Genomic DNA, 19347 nt, shown 5'->3' on the forward strand with positions numbered 1-19347 from the left:
TAATGTCTACCAGAAAGGATGAAATGTGACTCCTACACCTTGTAATCTTCATTTCCTTATGCAACTATTCCTATATGTTGAGTTAGCATATGCATGCTACATTGTCTTTGTATATGTGTGTGTTGAAGTGCTCTGACACCCTACATTGGTATGAGTAGGACTATAAAAAAAAACATGCCAGGGAATAGTTATGAAAAGATGAGGGGCACTGGCAAAGGGTAGTGAGGAAATCCCTAGAGAGGGAGGTCAATGGGGGCGCCAACTGGCTGTGATGAGAGCTGAAGCCCAAATTTCTCTCAATACTCACAGTCAAACTATGCAACCTTGACATATCAACCCAATGTGTTTGGAATCTGCCTCGTTTGTTACCCTCCTGGGGTAATAAGTCCGGTCCTGTAAAAATATTGGGGAAAGGAGTGAAATGCGATATTTTTCTCACTTGAAACAAATCTTAAACACCAAACACACAAAAAGATCAAGTTAAAAGTATTTGAAAGCAGGCCAAATCATTTCACATTGATAAATGAAGCAAATAGAGAGATGAGGGCCATGTTGCAAAATGGTCCTGACACTTGTACATTATTTCTTTTTCACCCACTAGTTTATTGGCTGTTGCTTAAAGCAAAAGTAAACAAGTACCTGGTAATTCTTTTCAAGATAGGTGGCAATCCTGCAACCCATAAGTGAGTGACACTAGGGGACAGATTACAATACCCGTTGGTCACACGCCTGACCGGCATCATAGTGGAAACGGGACCACCCGACAAGGAGTCAGGGGTCCCACTACCAGATTACAAAGTGACCACCTTGTTTGGCAGTTGGATACTGTATTTATTCCATTGTGGCTTGTGCTGCTGCTCGCAGCACAAGCCACAATGGAAAAAAAAGCAGTGTTCATTTATCCATCCACCGTGAGGCAGGCCTGGCACATGTTGCAGTGTTGTTTAGGGGGTGCCTGTGTAGAGAGCCAGGGTTGAAGGGGCCCTGCAAGGGGATCCCAAATTCACTTTCACCTGCTGTTTCATGGTGGGTGGGTGGACAGCCATGAAAGGGCAGGCGGTAAGCAAAATTATAATTTTGAAGGCGGAGCTGTGGCTGGCTCCGCTGCCATTTGTGGATTACATTTCTGACCTCTGCATGAGAAGCTACGAGAAGCCGTTGGAAGCGGAGCAGTATTCTCATGCATATGTCCCTCCGACCACTAGTATCATTGCACCGTGGTCGGACGGAAATAGCTGATGTTGGGTGAAAAGCCTCCGATGAGCTGTCGAGTGGCTTCCCATCTGACGTGATAATGAGGCCTTAAGAGTGACACTTTCTTGCATAATCTTCAACCATATATCTACTGAATATATGTTTTCTCAGAAAATAAATAACCATTTCCTTTTGACAGTCATATTATTAGCATGTCAATATGTACTCCCTGTTGGGTTTCTTGGTGACCATTGCTGGGTTTATTGGTTGTAATTCATGAACTGCAACTGTAGTGCACGGCATCCGAGGGGTTCCATATTAAATTTCATGGGGGATGCTGATGGCTAGGCTTTTACAGTTGCCTGGAACTGGCTGGGGTTTGCTGAACATCAGTCATGATAATTAAAACAAACCAATTACAATCATTAATGGTGAGCTATCAGGTCTAAGTGGGATGCTTTCTTTAATTCCAGGGGAGGAAGAGTCCCTTAATCTTCTTTCACACTGTTTTTTTGTAAATATTTTAAACATTATGAAAACAGAAGCTTCTATTTTAGCAAAAACTGACTATTGTTTATATTAGGCTATAATACCTGATAAGGAGATATTAGAGAGTAGCCAGAACATCAAAATCGCCCCCACTCTGAACTAAAGTGCTTATGCTATCGTTCAAGTGAAGCACATGAGCTGAACCCTCCTTAGAACAACTTTCTTGACAATTCCATCCATGCATCTATCCATTCATTGCTTCACCCTCCCACCCAACTGCTGATATCCCCTATTCTACTGTTACACTCTGTCATCCATCCATTCTTTCAACTATCATTCGACCTTTCCCCATTCCATCCATTCATCCACTCTGCAACTCATGTGTGCCTGGATACCTTCATTGGTGAAACGTTACTCTCTAGAAATCTACTGATTGATTGATCACTCCACTCTGCCATCCATCCATTCACTGTGCCACCCATTGATCCATCCACTCTGCCATATAGCCATTTTGCCATCTATCTATCCATCAAATCTGCCATTCATCCATCCATCTTCTACTTTGCCATCCATATATACATCTACTCTACAACCCATCCGCTTTGCCATCCATTCACCCATCAATCCATCAACTTTGCCATCCATCCATTGATTCTGCAAATCCATCGGCAATCCATTCACTCACTTTTTACCCACCCATGTATCTCTGTACTCTGCCATACTTTCACCTTTCCATCCAACTACCCATCCCTTAACTCAGCCATCCTCCTGCCTGTCTATCCATTATCCATCCATCCATACATACATAGCATAACATAATATGTGTATTTGTAAAGCGCACATTCACCTAGAGGTCTCTTGGCGCTGAAAAACAGATGTTCATTGTTACCAAACTCAAAGGTACTCATTTTATCGGCTTCATATGGATGAAAGGCTGAGTGGACCCGTTGGGATTTGAACCTGTGACCATGAGGTCAAACACAGGCCCCTGATATGGACATATTAATACACTGAGCCACCAGCCAACTCTTTACTCTGCCATCCTTTCACCTATTAATCCACCTATCAAATTCACTCATCCATCCATCCATGCACTCTGCCAACATTTTACCTATCCATTCCGTGTAGTATGGATGGTGGGTTCATTGTCTGCATTGCTAAGTTACCATGAGCTTCGCTGCCATTATGCTGCTTTTGCGCACAACACTACATGTGTTCATTTTGCAAGACTCTGTTTGTGCCCTTTTCAAATGAGAACTGTCTGACTTTCACGTTCTCTGCTGTGCTCTGAGGTTTAGTCTGCACACGATGTACAAGGTCGATAAACAATTCCCCTTGTTATTCTGTTGTGGTTAGTCCCCCACACCTAGACATAACATGACATACAGCTGCAATACTGAAAGTCGTATGCTTTAATATTGCAAGTGAAGCATGTTGTTCATGTTCACACACATGGAGAGACACCTTTCCAGAGAGAAGAGCTGTGCTTGTCCTGAGATGTAAACCTTTCATCTAGCCTTGAGGTATGGGGTCTGCTGACAAAGCCCAGAGGTCTTCTTTTTTATAATAAACTATATCTTATCTCAGGGAGGATGGTTAGGCACTGTAGCCCTTTTCCACTGTCTTTATAAAACGATATCCCTGTTTGTATTCTATGGCATTGTGACAATGATGACAATATTATTTCTATTCATTTTGCTGGTAGTAATGGCACGTGTACTGTACCATAGAGCACTTTAGTTAAAATAAACATTTTAAACTAGACAGTGGCTCTGAATACTCCTATTGTGGATCAGGTATGAGTGAGCGAAAGAGTTGCCTTGCTCGTGTGATTCCTGATAGAGTCGTGAGTGTTGTGTTCTGGGTTGTCTAATCATTGGTAGCTTCGCTGTTAGTCGGAGAATGAATGAGATCCTATTGCTCGTCAGTTTTTGGTATTTTGGATACTGAGGTGATAGGTTGGTACACCACTATCTACCGAGGTCCTGGGATTTTTGGGAGAATCTGACCTCTTCTTATGATATTTTGTTGGCAGAGGTGAATTTGCCCACACCATTTGTTCTGGCCGCATCAAGGGGGGGCGGAGGGCCCAAAAATGTAAAAATGTTTGCAATCTGCCGCAAAACGGAAGTATTTTTTTGTTCGCGCGATTAAAAGGCATTCTTGCATGCACGGTAGTGACTTACCGGGTCTCTGTGTTCGCTATCGAATTTTCCTATCCGTTCGCATGTGACACGAGATGTTGGATTGTTGGTAGCCGGTTGCGCTATCCCAATACGTCATTTGACCCGGAACAGAAAATGAGCATTGCGAGCAAGATGACCGCACCCATTAGTGACTGCATGGACAAGTTGGAGATAAATTTCCCCGTGAGCATGCAAAAACGCATCGCGAACGGGTGGGAAAAGCAATTTAAGCATCTTCGTGAAATTTTACCCGTGCTTGCAGAGATTTTGAGCAATTTCGCGATAACTTGCGAAAGTCAATTTCGCAAATTCCGCCCACCCCTAGTGATAACCTCACAAACCTGGTGATACGGATCATGCCAGGCACAGTGGGTTTCGCTTACTTGATGTACAATGAATGTGACACAGTACCTATTGCATACAAATCACATTTATACACTTCAGCTGAAATGCAGTTTTCCACTGTTGAAAAGGTTTTGACAGCTGTGCAGATGACGGTTCTGAAGAATAGCGCACTGGCGCAGGGGAAACACATTTTGGTAGTTACACCTTTCCCTGCTTTAGAAGCAGTGACTGAGGCGAGTGTACCAAACTCCAAAGCATTACATCCCTGTTGGATACAATGGGCTACTTCTTTAATGTCTCCTGATGTCACGTTTATCTTTGACCCCTCTCTTCAGACACAGGAGTTCTTGCAGTATGAACACGTCATCTGCCTCCTCTGTCTTTGCTTCCTTTAGAGTAGAACACATGTATTATTTACACCGATGGTTCGGCGCTACCAGACACTGACTCTAAATTTGCTTATTCAGCAGCTTGTGCTATTGTGGCGGGTACAAAAGTGAATGGTGAATTCAAATCTAATATAGTGCATACACAGGCGCTAGGAGACTGTACCACCGAATTGGCTTAACTGTGCGCCCTAGTTATTGCTCTCGAGTTTGCAGATCCAAATGTTTCCACTCTCAATGTGTGTGATTCTTATTACTGTTTTCAGTCTTTCAATGATAACTTATTCTTTTGGTCTCAAAATGATTGTCAAGATTCAAAAGGCAGCACAATTAAGCATAAAACTCTCTGGGTTCAAGTGGCAGATCTTAAACAGCATCTGCCCCTCACACATGTTATACATACTCTTGGCCATCAGTGTTTGGGACCACATGCTCTTGGAAATTCTTTGGCTGATGAAGCCGCCAAATCTGCTGTCGCCACATGTTCCACAGCAGCCATTACAAGGTACATGACTAAGATGATAATGAGATTTTGGCAGCAATAGCTGCTACTCTGAAGGGCACTAATTACCCACAGGGTTTCACTTAAAAGTTTTCTTATCAGTCAACTCCCAAACAAGTTATCTTTTGAAGAATACCGGACGTTGGTAATTGGCTGATTCCAAATTTGGAGAGCAGGTATTCTTTGATCAAAGCCGGACATGAAGGCATGGCCTCAGCCCATGCCGGAGTGTCTGCGACAGTTTCCATCTTACAGCAACGTTACTGGTGGCATGGTTTATATAAGCAGACCCGTAATTATGTACTTTCTTGTGACATCTATCGGCAAATTAAGCCTTCTATGGTACCACGTCAACCACAAACATAGCTATGCATTCCTAACCGACCTTTTGGTTGTGTATATCTTGATCAATGTGGTCCATTTTCTTCATCAAGATGTTTGTACCAGACCTTAATGGTCTAGACCAGGGGTCTCCAAACCGGTCCTGGAGGGCCGGATCCATGCCCGATTTTTTGGATATCCCCATTGAGATACATGTAGTAATTTTAAAAACCTGGCATGGATCCGGCCCTCCAGGACCGGTTTGGAGACCCCTGGTCTAGACAATGCAGCAGCTGCAGCAACCTTTGACGTAGATAATCATTCTACTATGTTATAGGACCTACAAGAGACCCATTCTAGTCTCGCAAACGAACATTCGCCCTCTGCCACTTATGATGCACTGCTGATTCCGGTGGCCGGCAGGATTCCAAAAGTTGGTGATCAGGTCCAAGAGAAGCTGGAGAACAAAAAAGAATTTGGTCCCTCTTATTGTGCACCGGTTCCAGTGCTTGGCTTGAAGGGCACTCATACAGTCATTTGAGTTGTATATAGCGTGAATTTGACCCAAATCGGGTATCAGAGCACTTACATAGCACCAGATGAGTTACATGAGGACACATTCATTTTTTTGTACATTTTTTTGGTTAGGCACAGGGAGATTAGGTGATTTGCCCAAAATCACAGGATGTTCAGCAAAATTGCTGAGACTGAAACCCGGTTCCCCAGATTCGAGGTTGACCGCCCTAGCCTTTAGGCCAATTCCTCTCCCATTTCACCACTGCTTCCTGGTCGCAAAGACAATAGATACATCTCAATAGACAATGACAAGCTACAACATCTGACCGAATATGAATAGTGTGATGCTTTTTCGTGTCCCACAATTTCAAGAAATCCTGGGGTTGGCGCATCTTTCAACCCACCAAATGACACCGTCATCAATATGGACCCTATTTTCGACCATTTGCCTGTTCCCCCTGCTTCCTCCTGCAATGAGGAGGCTAAATATGCTTATCCCACAAGTGAGTATTTGCATGGATTGCCCGAAAGTCCTTTACACCCTGGCAGCTTTTCTTATGACGCCTCCTCCACTACCTCGATTGGCCCTACCAAATCTACTATTTGTGTCTCAAGGTTTAAACAAACATACTTAGTCCCTCCTTGAACATACATCTGTTTAGTACTCATCTTGATTTTCATATTCATGTTAATTAGTTGTGTAACAGTGCTTTTTCCTACTCATTCATGGTCAATTTTTACCCGAAAGCTCTGCTGTGAACTTGGCTGATAGTATTTTGGCTCCCCACTCTTCTTCCTACATCATGAAGTGTGACCAGACTCTTGTTAATATTTCAGCATTCCCAGTTGCAGATGGCATCCTTTGGGATAAAGCGGTTTTCAGGTCCATGACCCGACTGAAATGAATAACGTGTCATATGTTTTTCGTGACTGCATGGGTGATGTGATAACACTGGACATACGTTCAGATGACTGGGATGTGCATGCAATATAATCATTGTTTTCAGATTTGAAGTATTATGCTGCTTTTAATGCTGAAGATTTATATTTAAATTCTGCCAATTATGCCAATTTGTTCTGTAATCAACATTATGGGCATCATTTCCTACATAAGAAAATGCATTGCGACCTGTTTTTAATTAGACACAGTGGGAACATTGCCCTACACCATTAAAAGGAAGTGTCGAAACGCTTGGAAATAAATGTACATACTTCACAGATTTTAATAGGTCAACTCCTGAGTCCTATTATTTTAAATTAAATATTTCTTTAACTCCCAAAGTCATGTTGACCTCAACAAAATGTATGTATTCAAAGGGGTTATGATCACTGGAAGGCCACCATTGATTTGAAATCAATCTGGGGTTCTAAGACCTGGCAGGTGCGAGGCACTGAAGCCTTACTTCGTGCCTGCCTCATCCCAACACAAGTTTTGTTTTAAAACAATACAGTATACCAAACTACTTGTTTTGGTTTGGCAACTGCAAAAAAGCTGAACACCCCTGCCATTCCCTCTTTACCTGAATATACTAATTGGCGCATATACACAAATTCTACCATTGCTGCTTTACAATCTTTATTTCAAAATAACACGTTTAATGTATCTGAATTGGATCCCTTGGGTTGGCTAGTTTGGCAGTCGACATTGATTGCCTGCCAACTCCTTTTTCATAACGCTACTGCAGCTTATAAGCAAGACAGACCCGACCCAAGATTTCCAGATACACATTCGGAAACTACTTATTCTGTTAGAAAATTATGTCAACAGTTGTTGCAGCACTCTACATTATCATCAGTTAAACAACACCCATAGCTTTTGTCCAATATCATCATTTTGGCCGACTTTGTATTGGGGCCCAGGGTTCCAAGAACAAAGAGATTCCTTTATGCAGCTTACAATGAAATATGGAAACTTTCACAGATTGAAGCAGCGTCACGTTTGCGGGAAATTGACCAATCAACCTTAGTTCTTGCTGTTGTTGACAATAGTATTAACACACTGTCGTCCCGCATTTGCACTTTACATAATAATATTTCTTCTGTTATTGATATTGTACAAGAAGATGTATCTTTGTTATATCATGGTCAAAACCAAATCCGCTCGGTGATGCAATTCGCCTGGACTTTACAAACTCTAAAAATGGGAAACATACCATGGGATTATTTAAATGCATCTGCTTTGTTTTTGCCAATTATTCTGACAGACAAACAGCAGTTTATGTCCATGAAATATGCAATCTACACTCTTCAACGCATAGAAAAAATAGATTGTTTGTCTTTCTCTGCTGTTTGGTTAATTCATGGAGTTATATGTTTACCTTTCTCTTTGTTTCAATTCAGCTCTTGGATTAAACATTAAAGCTAGGCCGCTTTGAACTCCAGGGTAGCGCTTTTTGGCATGAATTGTGGCCTAAACAGATGTTTAAAGGATGATAAGGAGGTATACCTTATTGGAGAGGACTGTGATTCTATAGTAGCTCTTTCCCTTGTTTGCAAAAACAGAAAGTTGCACGGGGCTTGTAATGTGTCCGCTCTGAACCTAGCTTGTGTTTTAAAAGGTAATCTAGTTCCCGCAATAACTCCCACATTCACTCTGCTTACTAACAATAGTTATCTTATTTTAAATACCCAAGAATGCTGTGGTTTTCTAGCTGGAATACCAAACATTGTGACGGTTTCACAACGCGTTATTTGCTGTAAAAATGTGCTTTTCCTCCCCGCGTGGGAAGCTCAATAGCTCAATTTGGCTTTCCATACCAACTTTGAAAACAGATTTCAACAAGTTGAGCAGACTAAAAGTGCTTTTATTCCAACAAGAAGTCTCCCTTACTTCAGCTTGCGAGACCTTCAATCTGCAGGTGGCTAGCACTGCTAACGAAATTCAAACTCTTTTGTACACTAACCTCCCACTACATTTTGGGGAGCTTATACACCGCATTGTTAAAGAGTCTAATTCTCAAGGCCTTGCAATTTATTTTAAAGCTGTCGGGTCTGGCCTTGTGACTTCTTTTCAGACAATATTTGGTGTAATACCTGCATTCATTCATTCTATCTTTTCCAGCGTCTTTGGAGGCTCCCTTTAATACTGGCATTAGCTGCTGGAATCCAGCTTCTACTGTGCCTGCTGCTGCTCTTGTAGTTCTGCACAGACAGGGCCGGCTGCAATTGGTCCCTGACTTTCTGCATGGATGCTTCGGTACACTACCCCAGGCTACTCTCAGTGTTTCGTATGGGTTGTACTTCGCTTGCATGCAACCAATCTTTTCATGCTTATGATGTCTGTTTACATGGGCGTTGGATTTATGCCTCTCCAATACATCATGTTCAGACCCAGATTTCGACCAGTTAATGGGTCCCTTTGTGGCCCATGAGCAGGACTGTTCTGGGATTGGCCTTATTGCTCGTGCGGATGCAATTGGAGTCTCTGCTCAATGGGATATCTGTGAGGCTGCACAGAATCGCCTACTTCAAAGTTACATTGAATATCACACAAGTTATCCGGCGATGCTCAAGGAGGCACCCAACTGTGAGGAGCACGCTTGTTCATTAAGCTTGTTGAATTGGATGGCATCTGTTTTTTCTACCAACGACAATGATGTCCTTTTGGAAGGTGTTGCATTCTTTTGCTCATACACTCTGATGGATTAACCTCGCTTATGCATCACAGGCATCTCACAGGTTCTTACATTTCATATGTATTTTGTTAAAAAAAATATCACCTTAAGCATTTTTTCCCCCTTTTTTTCGCTCTTTATATTTTTTATAAATGAAGGTGCTTTTGAACTCTGTTCACAATTGTTTGAACTCTGTTTTCGTCCTATGTCTACATACTATGGACTTACCAAGGGGAGGGTGTAGTATGGATGGTGGGTTTAATGTCAACATTGTTAAGTTAGCATGAGCTTCGCTGCCAGGAGACTGCATTTGCGCACAACACTACATGTGTATATTTTGCAAGACTTTGTTTGTGCCCTTTTCACAAGAGAACTGTCTGCCTTTTGCGTTCTCTGCTGTGCTCTGAGGTTTAGTCTGCACACGATGTACAAGGTTGATAAACAATACCCCTTGTTATTCTGTTCTGGTTAGTCCCTCACACCTCGACATAACATGACTCACAGCTGCAATAGTGAAAGTGGAATGCTTCAATATTGCAAGCAAAGCATGTTCTTCACACACTTGGAGAGAGATCTTTCCAGAGAGAAGAGTTGTGCTTGTCCTGAGATGTAAACCTTTCATCTAGGCCTTGAGGTATGGGGTCTGCTGACAAAACCCACAGGTTTTCTTTTTTATAATAAACTATATCTTAGCTCAGGGAGGGTGGTTAGACACTGTAGCCCTTTTCCACTGTCTTTATTAAATGATATCCCTGTTTGTATTCTATGGAATTATGACAATGCTGACAATATTATTTATATGCATTTTGCTGCTAGTAATGACATGTGTACTGTACCATAGAGAGTGTTAGTTAAAATAAACATTTTAAACTATACATTGGCTCTGAACTAGTATGAGTGAGTGAGCGAAAGAGTTGTCTTGCTCCTACCATTCCTGAGAGACTCTGGAGTGTTGTGTTCTGGGTTGTCTAATCATTGGTAGTTTTGCTGTTAGTCAGAGAATGAATGAGACACTATTGATTGTCGGTTTGGGGTGTTTTGGGTACTGAGGTGATAGGTTGGTACACCGCTATCTACAGGGGTTCTGGTTTCCTGCACACAGTTCTGTATATGTGCAGAATCCCTGCAACATCCTTTCACTCATTCATCCACAGACTAATTCACCCACTTGAAGAACACAGGAATGGGGTTTCATAGCCTATTGTACAGCAAAAGAATTTACAGTGGCAATCTTCCCTCTAAACTTTCTGATAGGAATGCGTAATTAAAACAAACTCAACTGGTGGATGCTTCCTCATGAACTGTCTTAGCCTTTAGCTTTATTAAAAACTCAAGCTTTTTCAAAGCAAATTATTAGTACATGTATTAGCAAGTGGATATTAAGTGCTCGCCAGTTGTAAGTAACCAAGTGTACAACTTCCACCAAATCATCCTTTCACTAACTGTTAGTCTGGGTTTTAGTATCAGAAATACTGATCTTTAACTAGAAAGCAAAATGGTTACCATATCATAATGTCATCAAACTATTTATACCAAAGGACTCTGATGTCCGGATCCCTTGCCCCAACCCCCGACATGTTCAATAAGATAAACAGATAGGAATGCAATGTTCTTCAATTGTAATATTTCTTTTTGCACATCACACTGTTAGTCATACGGTCGGCAGACAAAAGAGCCATACAGAAACAGGGAAAGAAAGATGGAACATTGAAGGGTAAAAAGAAGAAAGTATAGATGAATGAGTGATTGGGTGAATGAGCATGTGTAGTAATGAGGGGGAGAAAGGACAAGTGAAAAAAAATTCAGAAAACACTCAAGGGAAAAAAGAAAACATTGTACATGGGAAATAAGTCTCAAGGAAACACAATGCATTTAACTTCAATGTAAGATAAAACAATACACACTTTCTCCCTAATTCTGAGCACTTTGTGTGTTTATATGTGTGTGTATATCTGTGAGGTGAAAAGACACGGGCATGGTGGATGAGGCGGGAGGCGTGAAAGAGGCAGCTTACTTACTAATTCTGCTAAGCTTCGTTTGCCTTGGAAACCAGGAAATACAAAGGAGATCACAGTGCAGAGGCAGCCACAAAGAAGGAGCCTGAAAAGGACATCAGGTGAAAAAACAAAGTAGCAACAATGACGGGCAGAAGCGACAAAACTGAATATTGAAGCACTCTGAATCATTCCACAGGTGCGTATTTCTTGCCCCTGTTCCCTCTGTTTCCTGATATTCATCCCGCAGTCTCTCTGCTTGGAGGACAGTAATTGATAAATTTGGATTCTTTTATGATGTCCTTTAATCAGGGAGCCAACTGGGATGCCACAATTTGAAATCCAAAACAAAGAGCAAGCATTGTGGATTCCATTTCCAGGCAGTTTCAGGCAGAAGTGCAGATGGGTAATGCGCAGCCCCCTTACCATGACTCCACGGCCTCCCTGCGGTTCACGTCCCACAGATTGAAGACCACTGTTTTCTATGGAAAACTTTGAGCGACAACCACACTGTAACATACCAACTGATAGACAAGTGTGATGATTCCATTAAACTGCAGAGTTTATTTACAATCCACTTGCACGGCCAGTGCGTCGCTTTTAACATGGGAAAAAGTGAAGCACGGGCTGAGCAAGGGGCTTGAAATAAGCCCCTGCATTTTTGAGGTGTACTTGCCATTGGATCCAAATTTTCTTTGCATATATATATATTTGCGAAAACCTTGATAGTCAAATTAGTTTCAAGTTACCAGGCATGGCCTGTATTGTTACAGAATATAATATAATCATTGCTTGGACTCAACCACAGCATATTCAAATGACATGCGTAAATGTCACTTGAATCACTAGCATAAGACCCAATCTTCTGTACAGCTCAGATTATCCATTGTTTAGGAGATGAAGGACTGGCTGCCTTGTACATCTCTGGTGCATATCGGCTGAACATGCTCTTTAACACCGATCCCACTTGAGAGAAAAGGACAACCTACATTTTTTGGGCCTATGACGTAGGCAGGGCAAGGTGTTTGCTGGTCGAGTGGTTCCCTTGTGTTTCAGTGTGTTGAGCTTGAAGTAGAGCAGCTGGAGGTCGGGGCAAACAGTGAAGCCACCTGATTAAGACAGAATCTCACTGTGTTGAAATGCTCTAACTATAGTTTACTTAAAATATTGTTTCCTTTCTAGGCAGGACTTCTCGCAGTCGCAAAAGTAGTAGTAAGAATTGTTATATCTGTATATATTTATAGATCATTTCCAAGACTTAACAAACATTTAAAGTTGTGCATAAGACACAGTAACGAACAAACTTGAGGGCTGTATTATTCTTAGGCCACACTGTCCCCGAATTCCGCTATTGAACATTTTTAATGCTTCACACCAGGCACATACAAGGACTAAGCACCCTATTACACACAATTCTCTTCCCACAGGGCAGTTGCATGTTCGTGACTGGCCTGAGACCAATGCATTAGTGAAAGACATAGTGGCTGTTTGAAGCAGCCGCTCCATTTTTTTATAGTGCAGGAGACATCTGTTCTGGACTATAAGGAGAGAACAGAGACACATCCACCTCAACCAGTGATTTTCTGATAACAGGACCAACTATTCAAAATTGCTTGGCAAAGATTCAAAGTCATTGGTCCTTTTCAAGGAGGCAGAAAAACAACAATAAACAGCTGTATGTTTTCCTTATCTCAAGCCATGCAATTTGACAGCCACAAAGTTGCCACTTCACTATTTGAGCATCATATTGACTTCAACACATGAAGTCAGCCTACTGAAAGCAAGACTTAGATTGGAGTGGCAAGAATACATATAACTCCTTTAGTTTCCAACAACTTCTCCAAAATGGTCTACATGGGAGTGATAATAGTAAATGCAACCTCTTTAATATCCTACACCTTCTCCAAAATGGTTTATACTGGAATGATAATAGTAAATGTAACCATTTTAGTGTCTAACATCTTCCTGAAAATGTTTTAGATTGGAGTGGGATTAGTATATGTAAAATCCTTAGGGACTGATTTAGATCTTGAAGGATCTAGTCCTGCAGTGGCTTTTTCAGCGGTCTTTCCGCCGACCAGGTTTGCGGTCTGCCCAGGCCATTTAAATGTTAGCATGTCTGTAGATCAAATAAAACCCCTTCGGAATCACCACAATCCCACCGTCACCCCAAGGAAAGCTCAACCGCAACAAGGTTTAGATAGGCAAAAGCAGCAGTTCAAGGGAGGACCGCCAGTTTCCCTACAGGACCAATCACAATGTGCCTTCCAACAGACTTGACTGTGTTGGTAAAACCTCCACACCTAAGTTGGCGGAATGGAGGGGTTATAAGGCAGAAACTCACCTTTCTCACTTACACACTTCCTGTTCCACTGTGGATCCTATCTTCCAAGTCCTAATGCTAGTGCTGCTTCATGACAAACAAAACCAACACCAGCTACACTCTTACCTGTTGTGTGGTGACTTGTTTGCTAACATATGCACAGGACTCATACATTTACAAATCTCGCATGAGCAATTGCATATCAATTTGCAATACGTATATCTGTGAAATTGACTATTAGGAAATGTAAAGTAACACACCTGTATGATCATATTGTATGTATACATTTGGTGAAAGCTGCTTTCCTAAAAATGGACGCATGCACAAAAAAGGGTATCCAAATAACAATGATGAAAAAGTGACTATATAGGTGTGTTTAAAGAATTTTCTAAAATTCTCACATTAAAAACATATGCAATACACATCATAAGCATAAGTGCAATGTAACATGATGTAGAAATTGCAGTAAACAAGGTGTAACTTTTCCCAAAGTCATTAAGTGTAGAATCAAAGTCAGTCACAAATTAGAAGTATTCCACATACACATCCATGTAACATTTCCCCTTGTCTAGTACAAGTCCTGTACTATATCCAATTTCAATAGGCACAAAATGTGTCATACTGATCACTAATCAAGGTGAAACAAACATCCAAATAAAATGTACCAAATTACTTAGTTGGTACAAGTGGCCATTACTATGATGAATGCCTGCACCTAAATTCAAATCACCATCCCGTGGTGGCTCTAAGAATGCCGTCATCAGGATTGGAATACGCTGAGGAAGCTGCACTATATGCCCAGTAGCGGGTCAAGCAGTACATCCACATTTGGAGGCGCAATTGATGGAAGAGTTAGACAAATGTCCTACACGCATTCATGTCTGGAGAATAAGCAGTGGAGTACAGGCAAGACGCAGACTACCCAGACTGATCTGAATGATAAAAACGAATGCTTGCTTTGCTCCTGAAGCCGAAGTGTGCCTATATGGAGTACCATGCGTTCATGGCAACATTGCTCCAAAAGAGCCTTTTCCATCTCCCTGGAATTGGGAACATCACTTTCGTCTGTAAAAATATGGTTTTCAGTCAGCTCAGAGAATTAAACTGTATAAGGGAAACATTCAATGAAGGCCATAGGTGTGCCTCCCTGACTGCGTGGGTCGGTGGAAACAATACTTGCATGCAACAAAAAGCCCTGGAACTTATAGTGAACAGATATGCGATGCCCGGTTGCATCCCACAACAACATTGATCATCCAGCATTAAGTAACTCCCATTCGAGAGCAGTTTGAACACTGGATGAACAACGGCAGCGGGGTATCCTTTCAAGTGGCAAGATAAATTTGGAACCGAAGCATTGCAACCTCTGTGAGGCATAATATCCTAGCAAATCAGAGACCCACTTTACACATTCTCCCAGTCTGAACTGCTGAGAAATACTTCAGTGTCCCCATTTTTCCATCTAAATCTATACGGTAATTACCAAGATTAATGGATGTAGTCCTTTCCCATTGCTTCATACATTTTTACCTGGTGGTATTCTAGCCAATATTGGAATTGGAATGTTGTTACAGGCAATGTTATGTGGCCATAAATTAACAATTCTGTGGACGGTGACTCAGCCACGGTGAAAGGTAATTGGCCCAGTTTTTAAAGTGCAGCATTGTACATGTTGCATCTCTCCGTGCCATTGTTGTCTGTCTGGTTGTTAAATTATAGGCCGAAAACAGAGACAGTTACTGTAAATATATTGCCAGGGCACGTGACCAGAATGCAATGATTGTAACATCCAGCTTAATAGTAGAATGGATCATAACTGTGATTGTGCATGATGTAGGATGGACAGATCCTGTTCCATTAGATCTATAGCAGAAGATACAGGGCCCGATTCACAGAATGAACTTAAGACTCAATCCTAAATTTACTACTATTTTGGTATTCACAGAATGCACTTACTACTTTTGGCATCCACAGAATGCACTTACTACTTTTGGCATTCACAGAATGAACTTACTACTTTTGGTATTCACAGAAGTTACGATTTTGTCTTAAGACAGACTTAAGACAGACTTAAGACAAACTTAAGACAGACTTAAGACAGACTTAAGACAAAATCCTAACTTCTGTGAATACCAAAAGTAGTAAGTTCATTCTGTGAATACCAAAAGTAGTAAGTGCATTCTGTGAATGCCAAAAGTAGTAAGTGCATTCTGTGAATACCAAAATAGTAGTAAGTTTAGGATTGAGTCTTAAGTTCATTCTGTGAATCGGGCCCATAATGTTGCCCAGTGAATACATCCTGGATGTTTGTGTGGTCATGCTATTATCGACCACTGCAAAAGCATTTTCTAAATTAACCCTGTCAATTTCATGAAACCTCTCCGCAGCTTCCTGTTGAGAGATATTTCCAAACTCCGTTGTAAATAGCTTAGAAGAAGTGTTCATAACTTGGCTTCCGGGGATGGGGCAAAAAATTCCTTAATTCCACGTCATCTGAGAGCATAGACATGTCTTGTTTTATCTGGCACAGCTTTGAAGTTCTTAGCCAACCTAGGCATAACTTCCCAGCACTGTAGGATGTCACCCCCCTTGATGTTCTCATTGTACAAAGTGTTTGTATGGCCTATGGATACCAAACCCTTGTTAGACTTGGCATCTTTTGGTGTGTTTACCCTGACTTTTTGCTTTCTGACCTCCTGGTTTTGACTCTGTGTTTGCTGGTGTAATGATTCTGCTCACTTTCCTTACTTCTATCCAGTGGTAAAGTGCAAGTGCTCCAGTATAAAATGTATAGTGGATTGGTATTTCCATGATTGGCCTATTTAATTTATGTGTCAGTCCCTAGTAAAGGGCACTGCAGGTGCCGGGGCCTATAAATCAAATGCTGTTGGTGGGCTGCAGCACTAGATTGTGCCACCCACACAAACAGCTCCCAAGTGTAACTCTGGCCTGCCATTGCAAAGCATAGGCGCAGCCTGGGGCTGCTATGTCGACTTGGCAAGTGTACACATTTGCAAGCCCCTAAACCTTCCCTTTTCTAGCTGTGAGTCGCCCCTAATGTAGGTCCAGGGTACCCACATGGGCAATGGTCCATTGTATGTAAAAGGGAGGACATGCCCTGGTGTTTGTGGCATGTCCTGATAGTGAATTACAGCCTACTTCATTTTTCACTATTGCAAGGCTACCTGTACTCCATAGGCCAGAATGCGCAGTTTGATCATTACATCCTCTGATCCTAACTGACTCAGGGACCATGGTAGAAATTCGAGTTTAGTATGCCTGAACGATAAAATAAAATACATCTTTTAGTGAAGTTGGTTTTAACATTCTGTGTTTGAAAATACCACTTTTAGAAAGTAGGTATTTTCTGACCTAACCATCCAGCCTGCCTCTGCTAGCATGTGTATTCGCTGTATGGCTTGTGAGGGACAGGGCTGGGGGAGACAGGGTGAGTCAGCAGTGCTGAATAGGTACATCTACACATAGATGGGTGGGAGTAGTAGCACCTGAGTCTGAATAGGGCGGGGCTCACCTTCCACAAAGCTGGCTCTACCTCTTGTGGTGCGTCTGAGGACCCTGGCCCACACTGACAAAGAGAGAAGTGCACTCTTTTTCAGAATGCACCCTAAACTGCTTTGAACTAGGTCCAGGCCCCTCTACCTTCAGAGGACAAAGGAATTTCTGGTATAAATATTGGGGCCCTGACCCCAGGACTTTAGATCTCGCTGGAATCAAGGACCTGCCAAGAAGAACAGCTGGAAGAGCTGCCAGGAGGATTACTACTCCTTTGCTGTGTTGTTGCTTTGTTGGGTTGGCCTGCAGCTACTGCTTCTGCCTTGGGCAGTGAAAGGACTGGACTGAACTTTCTCTACTTGTGCTGAGTATCTCCAAGGGGCTGAAAGCGAGCTGGCTTCCCATTAGGAAGCCTCAGGGACTGCAAAGACTTCATCAAACTTTGGGTACCGCTCCTGGAACCGTTGTTACAGTTGCCACAGAGAAGAGGGAACCCCAACCGACTCTATCATCCAACTCTGTTGCTGGCCTTGTGTCCTGAAGGCACCGCAGGCCGCAACGCCTCACACTGCACCGCACGCCTTGGTCTCACTGATGCCGTCTGCATGATCATCACCGAGCCGCTGCCTGCACCGCATCGAAAGGCACCGCAACCCACATCGCCAAGCTTCACTTCTCTGGCCTGGTATCACCAACACGGTCACCGCTGGCTCGACACCCATGACCACCTTGTCACGCACAGCTGTCTGGCTCGGCCAGCATGAATTCCTGCCTAATTGGCTCTGCTGCTTGCATCGCAACTTGTCAGCACCGCATCGAGCACCGCGTTGCCCAGCACCACACGCCTTGGTCTCACCGACGCGGTCTGGATGATCGTCACTGAGCCGCTGCTCGCACCGCATCGATAGGCACCGCACCGTGCACCGCTTCCACTTTGCAACGTAACCGCAATGTACGCCACGACCGGCTCTTTCACCTGCACCACGACCTGCCAGCGCCGCATTGAGCACCGTCTCACCCTGCACCATAAGCCTTGGTCTCACCAACGACGTCTGGACGATCATCACTGAGCCGTTGCTCGCACCGCATCGAGAGGCACTGCACCGTGCACCACTTCCACTTCGCATCGCAACCGCAACGGATGCCAAGACCGACTCACACCTCCGTGTGAGCCGCACTAAGAAAGGTACTGTGAATAAACCTGTTCCGCTGTTGCTGGCCTGTACCGACGCATCAGTTGAAATTGCGAGACTCTTGTTTTCAGCATCACAGTAGGCTCGGACTGAGATACCGACTCGTACAAACTGTGTTTTCAATGTAACTGGGCAATTTAAAGACATTTTGCAACACAACTATGTTTAATGTACTGTACTGTGGATTTTTATTGTATTTGGTCTTGTTGAAGTATATAAAAAATATTGGATATTTTTCTAAACTGGTTTTCTGTCCTTTTGTAGAGCTTACACTGTATTACTGTTGGTTATGTGCAAATACTTTTCACACTGCCTCTAAGATAAGCCTGACTGCTCGTGCCAAGCTGCCAAGTGGGTGAGCAGGGGTTATTTTAGGAGTGTAACTCCCTTATCCTGACTAGCGCGGTCGTTTCTGTCTGGCTTTGGTGCAAACTTTAGCCAACTAGAAATTCCATTTCTAACAACCCTTCAGCTGTACCCTTGAATCTTGACCGACACCTACTAGTGTTGATAGGCCAAGCTAGCCATCCCTTTCTTTTGGGTTCCGAAGAATTGTATGAACCTTTATGTATAAAGTCATCAAGTGTATTCTTACTATGTTGTGTATACTTCTGCCATCCCTCAAACTGTGTAGGCCAGGGAATTTGAGGTGTTTTCGAGACCTTAATCATGTCTTGTCTAAGACAGGAAGTCTGTTGCCCGGTATTGTTCAGGAAGAAAATTTGTTGTGATATGAGGCATGCTCCAAATAACTCCTCGGTTCCCTCAACT

Source organism: Lissotriton vulgaris, chromosome 4_1 (assembly GCF_964263255.1).
Source record: "Lissotriton vulgaris chromosome 4_1, aLisVul1.2, whole genome shotgun sequence".
Classification (NCBI taxonomy): Eukaryota; Metazoa; Chordata; class Amphibia; order Caudata; family Salamandridae; genus Lissotriton; species Lissotriton vulgaris.